The sequence below is a fragment of the Mixophyes fleayi genome, chromosome 2 (genome assembly GCF_038048845.1).
Source record: "Mixophyes fleayi isolate aMixFle1 chromosome 2, aMixFle1.hap1, whole genome shotgun sequence".
Classification (NCBI taxonomy): Eukaryota; Metazoa; Chordata; class Amphibia; order Anura; family Limnodynastidae; genus Mixophyes; species Mixophyes fleayi.
In genome coordinates, this window is record NC_134403.1 from 238,822,236 (window position 1) to 238,834,508 (window position 12,273).

Here is a 12,273-nt window from a genome sequence, read left to right on the forward strand (position 1 = left end):
TGGTCATAATGATGATTATTATTATGGTCATGGTGATGAGTATTATGAAGTTATTGGACATGATGACGGTCATGATGATGATGTTTATTATCATGATGATAATGGTCATGATGTTGATGGTCATTGTCATGATGATGATCAAGATGATGGTTATGGTGATGATGGTGGTCATGATCAAGATGATGGTTATGAAGGTCATAATGGTCATGATGATAGCCATGATGATGATGATGGTTAAGGTCATGGTGATATAATGGTCATGATGATGATGATGGCCATGGTGATGATGCTCATGGTCATGATGATGATTGTCCAAGTCATGATGGTCATGTTCGTGAAGATAGTCATGATGGTCTTGGTCATGAGGATGGTGGTCATGATGATGATGATGATGATGATAAGTCATGGCGTTGATGGTCATGATGGCCACAGTCATGATGATAGTCATGATGGTCAGTATGATTATGATAATGATAGTCATGATGTTCATGTTGATGATGTTTATGATCATGGTCATGGTGTTGACGGTCATGTTGATGATAGTCATGATGATGACGGGCATGATGATGATGATGTTTATGATCATGATGATGTTGGTCATGTTGATGATGATGGTCATGAAGATGATAATGGTCATGATGATGATGGTCCTGTTCATGATGTTGATGATGATGATGATGGTTATGATGGTCATGGTTATGATGATGATGTTCATAATGATGATGATTGTCATAGTCATTATGTTGATGGTCGTGGTGATGAGGAGGATGATGGTCATGTTGGTGATGCTCATGATGGTCATGGTCATGTTGATTTTTATGATGATGCTGATGAAGTCTTTTGCCATTTGGAGGTGAGATCTGCTTATGTGTATGTTTATGGAATAGACATGTAACTTGTGGTTTCCTCTACCACTGTCACTGTATTACAAAACTGTTATCAAACTGATGCATTAATCTGCCAATCAAGTGTAAAAGATGGCTATGTGTATGGCCATACTAAATACTAGTAAGTACTGGCTCTGCATACCATTGTCCAGTCTAGTACATAAATGTGTTAATGCTTAGAAATATTAATACTTTGAATGCCTTAAAAATGCAAGAGCGCATTTGTGTAAGTTTATGCCAATAAGAGGTACTTGCACTTTTCTTGCCTACCCATACTGTATGATAACCACCAAAAATAAAGCCATATGTAGGCACTAGTCCCAGTTGAAATCAATCTATCTATCTCTCCATCTGTCTATATATCTCTCTGTCTATCTTTAAAACTGGAACACAGTGTCCATTTAAAATAGAAAATGATAGCAGATTTAGTGTGCAATTGACCCTAAAACAGAATTCTTACTCTCCTAATATGACAATTTTGACAATGTCCTGCATTTCATGTGAAGTATTCTCTATTATGCACTTGCCAGCTTTGCTAGAATCATGATGTCTTAAAGATGTTAAACCTTACAATGCAATTCTGTCATTGGTCAGTTTGTTTGACAGACATCTTTAAAGTATGAGCCAATGGAAACACAAATATGCAATGCCATTGAGGCAAAATCAAATGGCTTCTGGGAAGTCCCAAATGTATTTACTTTATCCCAGAACTAGATTAAATCTTAGTATTATTCATTTTTTTTATGTACCTTTGAAGTGAGAGAGCTGATTTTAACTGAAAGTACAAGTTACATCTCCCTAGTATAATTAGGCATAATACAGACCTGCTCAAAAACTGTGTAATTAAAGAAGTCTTTTGTCATTGGGAGGTGAGAGGTGGCCATGGCAATAGGCTGAGGGCTTTTGACTCTGAGGGGGGTATTCAATTGTCCGCGTATTCGCGTAATATATCGCGAATACGCGGAACCGCGGACATCGCAAAAAATCAACTTCCCGGAAATGACGGTATTCAATTGTAATACCTAACCCAGCCCCTTATCGCGTAATATCCGACTTGTACGAAGTGCTTTTTTTTTTTTACCCTTTTCCCGCCGTTCGCGATTTCCCGCCCACATTTCTATAAAAAAACAACAACTTTGTTTTGCAAAGTGCCATTTTGCAGAGATTTCGATGCTGGTGGCTGATTCCTGAGACCCTCTGGTTTTGTGAGCTTCTGGATTGTACTTTTTGCATCTTTATATACCTTTATTCATTATTTTCACATTATTTACATTGCATTACATTATATTTTGCATTACATTTTGCATTACATTATAGTAAGTTATATTTTTACACAGTACTAACACCACACACTAAATCAAACACTACACAACACCACACATTTTATTTAATAGCAGACATCAATATACTGCATACAGAAAAAGTGTGCAATAATCACAATTAAATAAAAGTTTAGTTACTTTTTAGTTCCAGCATTAATTTTATTTATTTCAGCTACATAGCATACATATATCAGTATGTCTAGGGAGCATAGGGAAAATCTTCCTGAACAGGTACACCTGGATGAAGAAGATATCAGCAGTGGAGAAGAGTGGCAGCATGAAACAGAAGAAAGAGAGCGAGCACAAGAAAGAAGAAGACAGAGATTCCTTAAAAAAGTGGCTTCCAGACCCTCGCAGCAATCTACAGTGGCTGAAGAAGATAATGGTGATTATCCTGAGGACAGGACCAGAGCACCTCGTTTCTCTGAGCAGCAGAACAACATCCTGGTGGACACGATAGTAACTAACTATGATGTTCTTTATGGTAAACGGGCACATGTCACAAGTCATCAGCAGAGGAACCAGATCTGGCGTCAGATCTCTGACAAGGTGACTTCTTGTAGGCAAGTTCCAAAATCTATTGAGCATTGCAGGAAACGTTTCCGGGACTGTAAGCGGATTGTAAAGAAGAAGATGGCTGCGTCCAAGAGGCATGCAAAAGGAACTGGTGGTGGGAAACCTGCAAATATCACCATGAAACCCTGGGAAGTGAGGCTGTCTGAGGTCCTGGATCCTGTACTCGTGGAAGGTGTGGAAGGTGCTGTGGACACAGAGGAACCTTCAACATATTTATCAGAAGGTATGTATATATGTTTATATGTATGAGGAAGTGTAAATTAATTTTTTTTTATTTTTTATTAATTTTTTAAATAATTTTAATTTTAACACTGTTAAATTAAATTGTAGAGCCAACTTCCAAGAGGCCATCTAAGAAAAGCTCAAAAGGACGTCCTGACACAGCTGCCAGCCAAGTTGGTAAGTGTTTTTTGTTTGAATATATTTTACCAGTCACACACATGTACACACACACACAAACATATCTCATGTCTAAAATATATTCTCAAACGAAAATCATATGTTATCATTGCCCATGGTTATTGTTACTGTACATTTGTGTTGTTTGTATTCCAAATTTATTTTACAATGTACACACAGCTGTCGATTGAAATTTGTATACATACAAAGCAATATGTAGATGAACCCCACCTTGACAATAATAACATAGGATTTTGGTGTGTGTATATCATGCAGCCCAAACTTTTTTCAATGTAAATCAAATATATTTATAGTTTTTATATGCACACATTCTCAATCAACACTGTTTTATGTATACTCATTTCTCTTTATCTAAAATATACCATTTTAGTTATATTTTTGATATAGATGAATGAATAAACATTAAACAGGTGGTTGTGAATGTGTGCATATGATTATATATAGATATCTTTATTTTTTAGGTGTGTGTGTACATATATTAAAATATATACACATACATACTATGGTGTAAGAGACAAGAAAACAAACACACACATACACCAAAACATGTGAATGTTTTAGAACATAAAAAAAGTATATTAAAGCTAGACATGTATATATAAGCGTGTTTATTAACATATAAATGGATAAATATAGCCATAGCGGTTAAATTGTAGATATTGATCCATTTTTATCGTAATAATCACTCTTATATATACACGCCTATCTTTAATATACTGTTCTTATGGTCTAAAACGTGCACATTTTTTTGTGTATGTGTGTGTTTGTTTTCTTGTCTCTTACACCATAGTATGTATGTGTATATATTTTAATATATGTACACACACATGTGTGTGTTTATCGATGTATGTGTTAAGTCAGTTGTGTATATATATATATATATATATACATATATATATATATATATACATATATATATATATACATATATATATATGATCCTGTGAAAGAAGGCATATAAAGGAGGAGTTTGGTCTTGAACCCTATATTTTTTTTATAATTTAATTCTAATCTATTTAATGACATGGCCCATGATTCATTAAGGATCGTAAGTTTAGAAACGTTATTTAAGTATCCTGGACAAAAACATGCAACAATGCAAGGTGTGCAAGTCAGTATTCTGTTTTGCACATAAGTTAAATACTGCCTGTTTTTTCCTGTTGCACTAATTTTTGAGAGCTTATTTGTACACAGATGATATTTGTGTGTTACGTGAAAAACGTCAGTATTTTATTTTTTTGGAAAACATAATAATATTTTGCAGCCCTTTCATTGTAACATTATTTTGGCCGAGTGACCAAAATTAGCAGTTTATATAGGTAAATGGTTAATGAATCAGGCATTTTTTTTTTTTGCCCAAACATTAGTCATGGGGCAATTTTGAAGAGTGTCGGGGCAATTTTTGTTTTAAAAATATGTGTATGTCATCAATCAATATCTAAAAACCATTTAAATTTTGTTTTTTGTGTAGTTCAAACACACAAAGACATCCTACTCTCTAAGAAAAAAGGATCGCGTGCGACAACAGGTATTTATGAAAATATTTTTTTTATCTTTTTTTTTAAAAAATATATCTATGTCTTGTAATAATCTAAAACAAAGCAATTTCAAACAGAAATCCCAAGAAAACGAACGAGTGTATCATCAGTTTCTACGGTGACTAACATCACTGAAAAAAGAAGAAGAGGTTGGTTTTAAAAAAAATATAAAAAAATCTTAAATTTATTAAAATCGGATTTTTGGCCAAATTTTTAACATTGTTTTATGTTTCAGAGACTGCATTTGAAGAGCAACCATGTAGTTCAAGGACAGAATTGGCGTCATTACAGAACATTTCGGAATCCGTTGCAGGTGAATGATAGTCCAATATACATTCTACATTCAACATTGCAAAGCCTTTTTTTTTGTTTATTTGTTAAATATTTCAAATTGTCATTAGGTTAAAATAATCTGTTGATGAGGAAATAAATCATTTACAATTAGATAATAATAGCAACATGTTTTATTGTTTATCCTTAGAAAACCTGAGAGAATAGCAACAAGAGGCAAGAGCTGCAGACAGTGATGTAACCCCTATTGAGGATACAGAAACATGTGATTTTGCTAGAAATGGTAAGTAAAAATTTTCTTTGGACAAAAAATTTAACTTAGCTACTATTTATAAAATTCATCATAGGCCACTGATTAAAGGTATATAGGTTAGTCGTTTACAGGGGCTTCTTTCACATTGGCCACAATAGGCAGGTGGCCCGGGGCCCTGCAGGCAAGGTAAGTCTTTCCGAAGCAGTACAAGAAAAATATTTTTAACTTTAGGACAGCTGGCGATCTGGCTCCCTCCCTGTTGTCCTCCTCCGTGTGGCGCTGGCAGTGCATTTTGGGTGACACGTCATAACGCCCGCCAGTCAAGCATTGCGGAATGTGAAGGAGGAGGAGAACAGGGAGGTAGCCGGATCGCCAGCTGTCCTAAAGGTAAGTTTGTGGGTTTTTTTTCTCTTTTTTTTTTTTTTTTGTCTTGCGCTGCCTCAGACGTATATGGGCCCGGGGGCCCAAATAGTTGGTAAGAGGGCCCTGGTCATTTAGGATATAAATCAAACGTTTTGTGTATCTACCAGTAAATTTCCATCATTAATACAAAGTGCCAAGTTCATACTGACCTTATTATACATACAAATGTAACTAACGTCATAAAAAAATGTAATTTTTTTTTTCCAGAATCAGAAAACTCCCATCAGTCTGGTTCTTTATCATTTTCACCAGAAATTCCTGTGGTTCAGCGTAAGTGTAGAGTCATAATTATATTTTTTATAATGGCAAACAATATAGCATGTTTCTAAATAAATAGTTGTGAGTTTCTATATGTATGTATGTGTATATATTTTTTTTTTCTTTCAAAATAGCTACAACAACAACCACAGCTTTTGAGGCCCTCCAGCAAATATTTCAGTGTTTGGAAGACACTTCACAATCTAGAATACAACGTGGGGAAAGTGCACCTTCAACATCTAGTTTTCCTAGACTTACAACACTTGCAAGAGAAATGGAAAACTCCCAGGAAGTGTTTCGGAGAACAATGGAAGACAACATGAGAGGAATCAAAGATGCCATTGTTGGACTTACTGAGGAAATGTCGAAACAGAGGCAATTACAGATAAACACAAATCGAGACATTGCCACTATTCTTTCCGGAATCTTAGCCTCCCAAGAAAGAACCGAAGTGAGTATTGGAAGAATTTCCAATACTCTAGACCAAATTTCGCAGAACCAACAACAGACTGCAGCAGCCAATATCCTCATAGCCACCAACCTTCAAAGTTTAAATGAAGAAATGCGCTCAAGAAGGCTTTTGGAAAACCTTTTGGTAAATTTTCCAGAGTGTAATGTTTCAGGAACCATCCCTCAAACAGGCCAACCACAAAGTGCTATAAGCAGCTTAAGGACCCCAGAGATACCCTTGGATTTGACAGTGCAGTCTGCAAGGCCAAGCCCAGAAGAATTGCAATCTGCACGAAGAAGACTACTATCACCTTCATCATCAGAGGATCCAGTGATGCAATCTACCCCCAACGTAAGTCAAATGTCTATCTATTTTTTTTATTATCTAATACTTCAATATTTAGTACGTTCACTAACCCAATCTATGGTCATATTTAATATTAAATAACAACATTTTAGTAACAATATATTTCTCTAATTTTTTTTTTTTTTTTAGAAATAGAAGATATATTTGATCTGTTGATAAATATGGAGCAACAAGTTTTACAAGTTCTCAACGTTTGAAGATTTTGGAATATTTCATTTTGATGATCACAATGAACCTTACATGTAAAAAGGTATGTATTTGCATATTTTTAAAAATTCATAAAGATATACATTTCATATATATATATATATGTATACATACATACATACATACATACATACATACATACATAGAGAGAGATAGAGAGATATATATACCCAAAACTTCCAATAGAGCGCTTGTGAAGGGCAGATATAAAAACTGACCAATACTTAAATTCTGTAGGCAGCTCCCCAGTCATTCAACACCTGTCTGCAGATGAGGAAGGTACCAGCCGGCGACAATCTAGACGTCTTTTTAAGCATATTGGTCTGGTTCATTTACGGTATCACACCATTGTGGCTTGTATGTGGCGCCCCCTGTCTTCTAATTTATTTTTATACATATATATATACACACACATTTCTACATATATATATGTATGTGTATATAGATATATAGATATATGTGTATATGAATGCCTATATGTATGTATTTTAAAAAAAATTTATATTTTTTTTTTAGTTGAAAATACAGTTACAATGGAAAAATGCACGTAATCCTTCAATTACTGGAAGAATATTTAACAATGGTAAGTGAAATATTTGTGTTAAAATTAATCTGATTATGTTACATTTTATATTAGGTATTATATATATATATTTTTTCTGTTTAAATCCCTTAGACAAAAGATTTTATAATCATCTAATGGTCTATGCTACAAATCATGAAGTTATACCAAAGAAGAACTAACGACAAGAACTTAGTTTTGCCTATAATTAAACACGGTATGTTATTGAGATATAAATGTATATTAAATTGTTTTTATATGTTAATGTTTTTAACAATTGTAACATTCATTGTAAAAAAAAATTAAATGTAAAATGTTATTGATAACAGCGCCCAAAAAAAAAAAAGTTCCAGAAATATTATCAGTGTTTGTTTTAAAGATAATACTTAATCCTAACGAAAATTTAAATAGAGGATTGATTGTTAATGATGCTAATGTTGCAATTTTTATTCAACTGTATTATGGTTTTTTAAAATAAAAAAATAAAAAAATTAAACACTTTTTTAATTAATTCACAGCCAACTGAAGAGGATAGAAGAACTACTATGAAAAATACAAGAAATTCGAGAAAAGCAAAGACCACAGAAATTAAATTGTGATATATAAATTTTATTGCACAAAGAAAATATGTAAATTATTAAAAGATGTTATAGTTTTGTTTAAAACATGTGTCTTTCATTATTATAATCTAGAAAGATTGTTGTACAATATAATAGAAAAATAAATACTTGTTCAACACATCAATTTGGTTAGAAAAAATTTATTAATACATTTTAAAGAGTGATTAACTTTTTGGGATACAAACAAACATTTCTCTTATAATTTAGGTTTTTGGTGGTATTTAAATAGTATACATTATATTTAACAAAAAACAAACAATAGAAGTGGGCCAATATTCCATGCAATCCAGAATCCAATTCCATCCAATCCAGTCTGCAATCCACAGTGAAATGGGTGTGACGGGTACATTTTGGAGAAAGGAAAAGAGAAAAAAGGTAATTTCAGTGTGATTATGTGTCAGTAGTGATACTTTACATAAGGTTACATCACACAGAACATAGCATGGTGCAGTTTACATATGATGACACCCACCTGTCCAAGAAGCTGGCTCTTGAAAAGCTTCATGGCCTCGGTCTTTAAAATTCAGTTGCTGGATCCTTTTATCTTAACTAACAGTTATTAACATTAAAACATATTTTCAAATAAAAACATATATATATATATATATATATATATACATATATATATATATATATATATATATATATATATATATAAAAATCCTTTAATCGAACGCCGAACAACGATTGTTGGAGCTATCTCCCACTAAATAATTTAGTCCTGAAAAAAAAATCAAAAAAAAAAATAAACTATTACTTATTAATTAATTTATATTTATAAAAAAAAATTATGACATTACAAAATTTACACTTACATGAAAAAAAATCCAAAATTAAACGCTGGCGCTCACGAGTTCCTGTTTCCCAACCAAATGCTGTGGCTGAAGAAAGGTCTTGATCCTGTAAAACAGCAGGATCTATCTCTACCTCCAAATTATTTGCCAAACAGATATTGTGCAGAATGCTGCAAGCAATAACAATAAGGCAAACTTTTAATGGTGAGTACAGAAGCGCACCGCTGGACCTGTCCAAACAGCGGAACCGGCTCTTAAGTAGCCCAAAGGTATGCTCAATTACACCTCTGGTGGCTATATGTGCCTCTTGGTACCTTTTTTCAGCATCAGAAATTGGATTGGACACTGGAGTGAGCAACCAGGGCTGGCTCCCATATCCTGCATCACCTATTAAAAAAAATTATTTTTTTTATTAGTGCTCTTCTCATTTTAGAAATAATTATTAATAGCGATTACCTAGATATAACTTACCCAGGAGCCATCCATGAGGAAAATCTCCCTCCTCAAACCTCTTGAACACTCCTGAATTCTGCAAAATAAAAGAATCATGAGAGGAACCAGGGAAGCCAACACAAACATTTAGGATTTTTTTTCTGGCATCACACACCATCTGCACATTCATGGAATGGAAGTGCTTTCGGTTTCGAAAGCTCTCTTCCATTCTGTGCGGAGGTGTGAGTGCCACATGGGTGCAATCTATTGCACCCAGGACATTTGGCATACGTGCCACACTATAAAAATTGGATTTGACCTCCTGCCATTCTAATTCAGACTGTGGGAATTTAATAAATTCCCTAGTATGTTTTTTCATGGCTTTAAGGACCTGGAACAAACTCCGTGAAAATGTGGGTTGGGAGAAACCCGCAATTACGGACAATGTCGGTTGAAAGGTTCCCGACGCTAAAAAATGCAATGCCCCAAGCAGCTTTGCCAATCCAGGCACAGCATGGTTTGTGGGGACTGTTGGTTCCAGGTCCTCTTTAAGGAGGTCATATAAAGAATAAATTGCAACTGAGGATAGGCGATATAATCTTATCACCTCATCCTCAGGGACCCCATCAAGTAACCGAAGTGTGCGGTACAGACGGGCCGTGGGACCCGACGCCTTGCATCAAGTAATGGAGCCACAGCATTCTCTCCCTCACTTGCAGCCACATGCACATCTACATTCTCCTCTATTTCCAAAGTATTTCTTTCCTCTCCCTCAACAAGCAAACCAGCATGTGCACATTCATCAATACATGCTGCATACATAAACTGCCAAACGTTTGTTGAAAATGGCTCCATTACTAATGCCTTTGTAAATTTCTTATAAAAAAATAAATAAATGTAAGTATTAATTAAAGTATTAATTAACTATTATTATTATTATTATTATTATTATTAATTAACTACCTAGCAGTATAAATACTGCTAGATATTAAACTATTAACAGTTTTATAGAAATATAAATCATTAACTATAAATACTGCTAGATATTAAACTATTAACAGTTTTTAACTATAAATAATGCTAGATATTAACAATTTTATAGAAATAAAAATCCTTAACTATCTGCTAGATATAAATTTTAGATATACAAAACCAAACAGTTGTCTCAGTCTCCTCTTTAATATTTTCTCTCAGGTCAGTTGAATGAGAAATGAAACTAATGTTTTTAATTTTAATCCAGTGGACTATACCATTTGCTTTTTTCTAAAGGGGGTGTATTTAAATATCATTTTACAAACTTTTTTATTTTCATGGGATTAAAGTTATTTTTATTACACAATTATCAAGTTAGAGAAGTTTAATGAGTATAATATTATCAAAAAAGCCCCATATTAAAATAAGTTTGGACATTAAAGGAATCATTAACGCTTTACAAAAACCTTCAATGGTGTGATCGAAAAAATGACTAAACGCGATTTTGTTGGACATGCGTTAAAGCGAAAATTTACAATTGAATAGCCTGCCTGCACTTGTTCTATGGGCTTGGTAAGATTTTGCGTAACATGTTTATTTCCGACTTAAACGCGTAAAATAAGGGGAATTGAATTGTGTGCACTCTATGCTAACGCGAAAACGCGTTAAATATTATCGGAATCGCGAAATCAAGGCTAATTGAATACCCCCCTGAGAGTGTGTTGGAGTGCTCAGCACAGAAATAATCTGTACAAGATGGAAGGCATCAAAAACACATTGAGGATCATCGTGGAGACTGCAAAGAAGGAGCAATAGCCTATACTGTGGAAACAGTTATTGAAAGCATTGCAAGGATGAAGAAGAATCCATATTCTGCATTCAAGACTTTCCTGTTATGGGTTTGTATGACATTTCCTTTTATGAATTTGGGGCCTGTTTGAATTTCTTTGAAAAGCTTAAAGCAAATAGTACTGACCCTAGACTGTTTGGACTGGCTATTGTGCAATTATTCTCATGTGGGGAGAAACCTCTTACAGTCCACTTGTATAACCTTTTCACTGACTTGGAGTTAAGTAAGGGCTTCTTCTTGAGGTATTGCACCTATGTGCTGAAAAACAATTATGGCATATTTAATGGAAAAGTGAAGTTCTAGGTCAGGCTGAAAGGTGACGCTGAAGGAATTGGAGGGCTTAAGCACCCACAGGTAAATTTTACAATTGCAGGGGCCAGGGGTTTTCTCTACTACCCTGGACAGCCATCTTACTGCAGGCTGTTATGAATATGGGCACAAAAAGAAACAATATGTTAAAGGTAAATGTTGTAGACACTGCTATGAGATTGGCCACGAAGCTGGCGCATGTCCAAGGCCTAAAAAGTGTGACGTATGGGGTAAAAATGGACACATTGTAAAAAGTCCCGTGTTGCACAGGGAAGGATGAAGCAAGTAAAACTGGAGTTATAAATTAAACTTCAGTTTAAAGCAAGTATTGGCTGCTATTGTTGCAGCTGAGGATAATCAGCTGGTTCCTAATCAGCCAGCTGGTGTGAGTGCAGGGAGCTCAGCTGCAAAGTTGGAGGCTGTAATGCAGCATCAGTATGGACTGGAACTGAGCACTCTGATCAGATGCTGACTGCAATGAATGAACAAGTGCCTGTTTCTAAAGCTTTTCCAAAAGAAACTGTTTCTGTGCCACCTAAGCCTTCTGCACAGGCAGCGCAGGCTGATGTTTTGGACATTGAGGCAGGTGAGGGAATTAGCGAAAGCCATTATGACTCTCCAGTCTCAAATGGAGCTTGGTCTAGTGTTGCAGAGGCTAACCCTTCTGCAGCTAGGGATCTTGTGGACCTTGATTCCAGCATGGTGCAATGCACAGGGTCAGCAGACAATGAGTGGAGCTTGT

General features: G+C 34.7%; 3 long non-coding RNA genes across 3 annotated transcripts; all 3 read left to right on the top strand.

The window, feature by feature from the left end:
* Positions 1-3,131: 3,131 nt before the first annotated feature.
* On the top strand, positions 3,132-5,056 carry LOC142140328 (uncharacterized). The gene is made up of 4 exons (XR_012688409.1): positions 3,132-3,184; positions 4,677-4,733; positions 4,821-4,892; positions 4,979-5,056. It is a non-coding gene; the product is annotated as an uncharacterized LOC142140328 (long non-coding RNA).
* A 183-nt stretch (positions 5,057-5,239) lies between these two features.
* LOC142140329 (uncharacterized) lies at positions 5,240-6,141 on the top strand. The gene is made up of 3 exons (XR_012688410.1): positions 5,240-5,317; positions 5,918-5,980; positions 6,103-6,141. It is a non-coding gene; the product is annotated as an uncharacterized LOC142140329 (long non-coding RNA).
* Positions 6,142-7,517: 1,376 nt separating this feature from the next.
* On the top strand, positions 7,518-8,137 carry LOC142140330 (uncharacterized). The gene is made up of 3 exons (XR_012688411.1): positions 7,518-7,575; positions 7,669-7,771; positions 8,073-8,137. It is a non-coding gene; the product is annotated as an uncharacterized LOC142140330 (long non-coding RNA).
* The last annotated feature ends 4,136 nt before the right edge of the window (positions 8,138-12,273 follow it).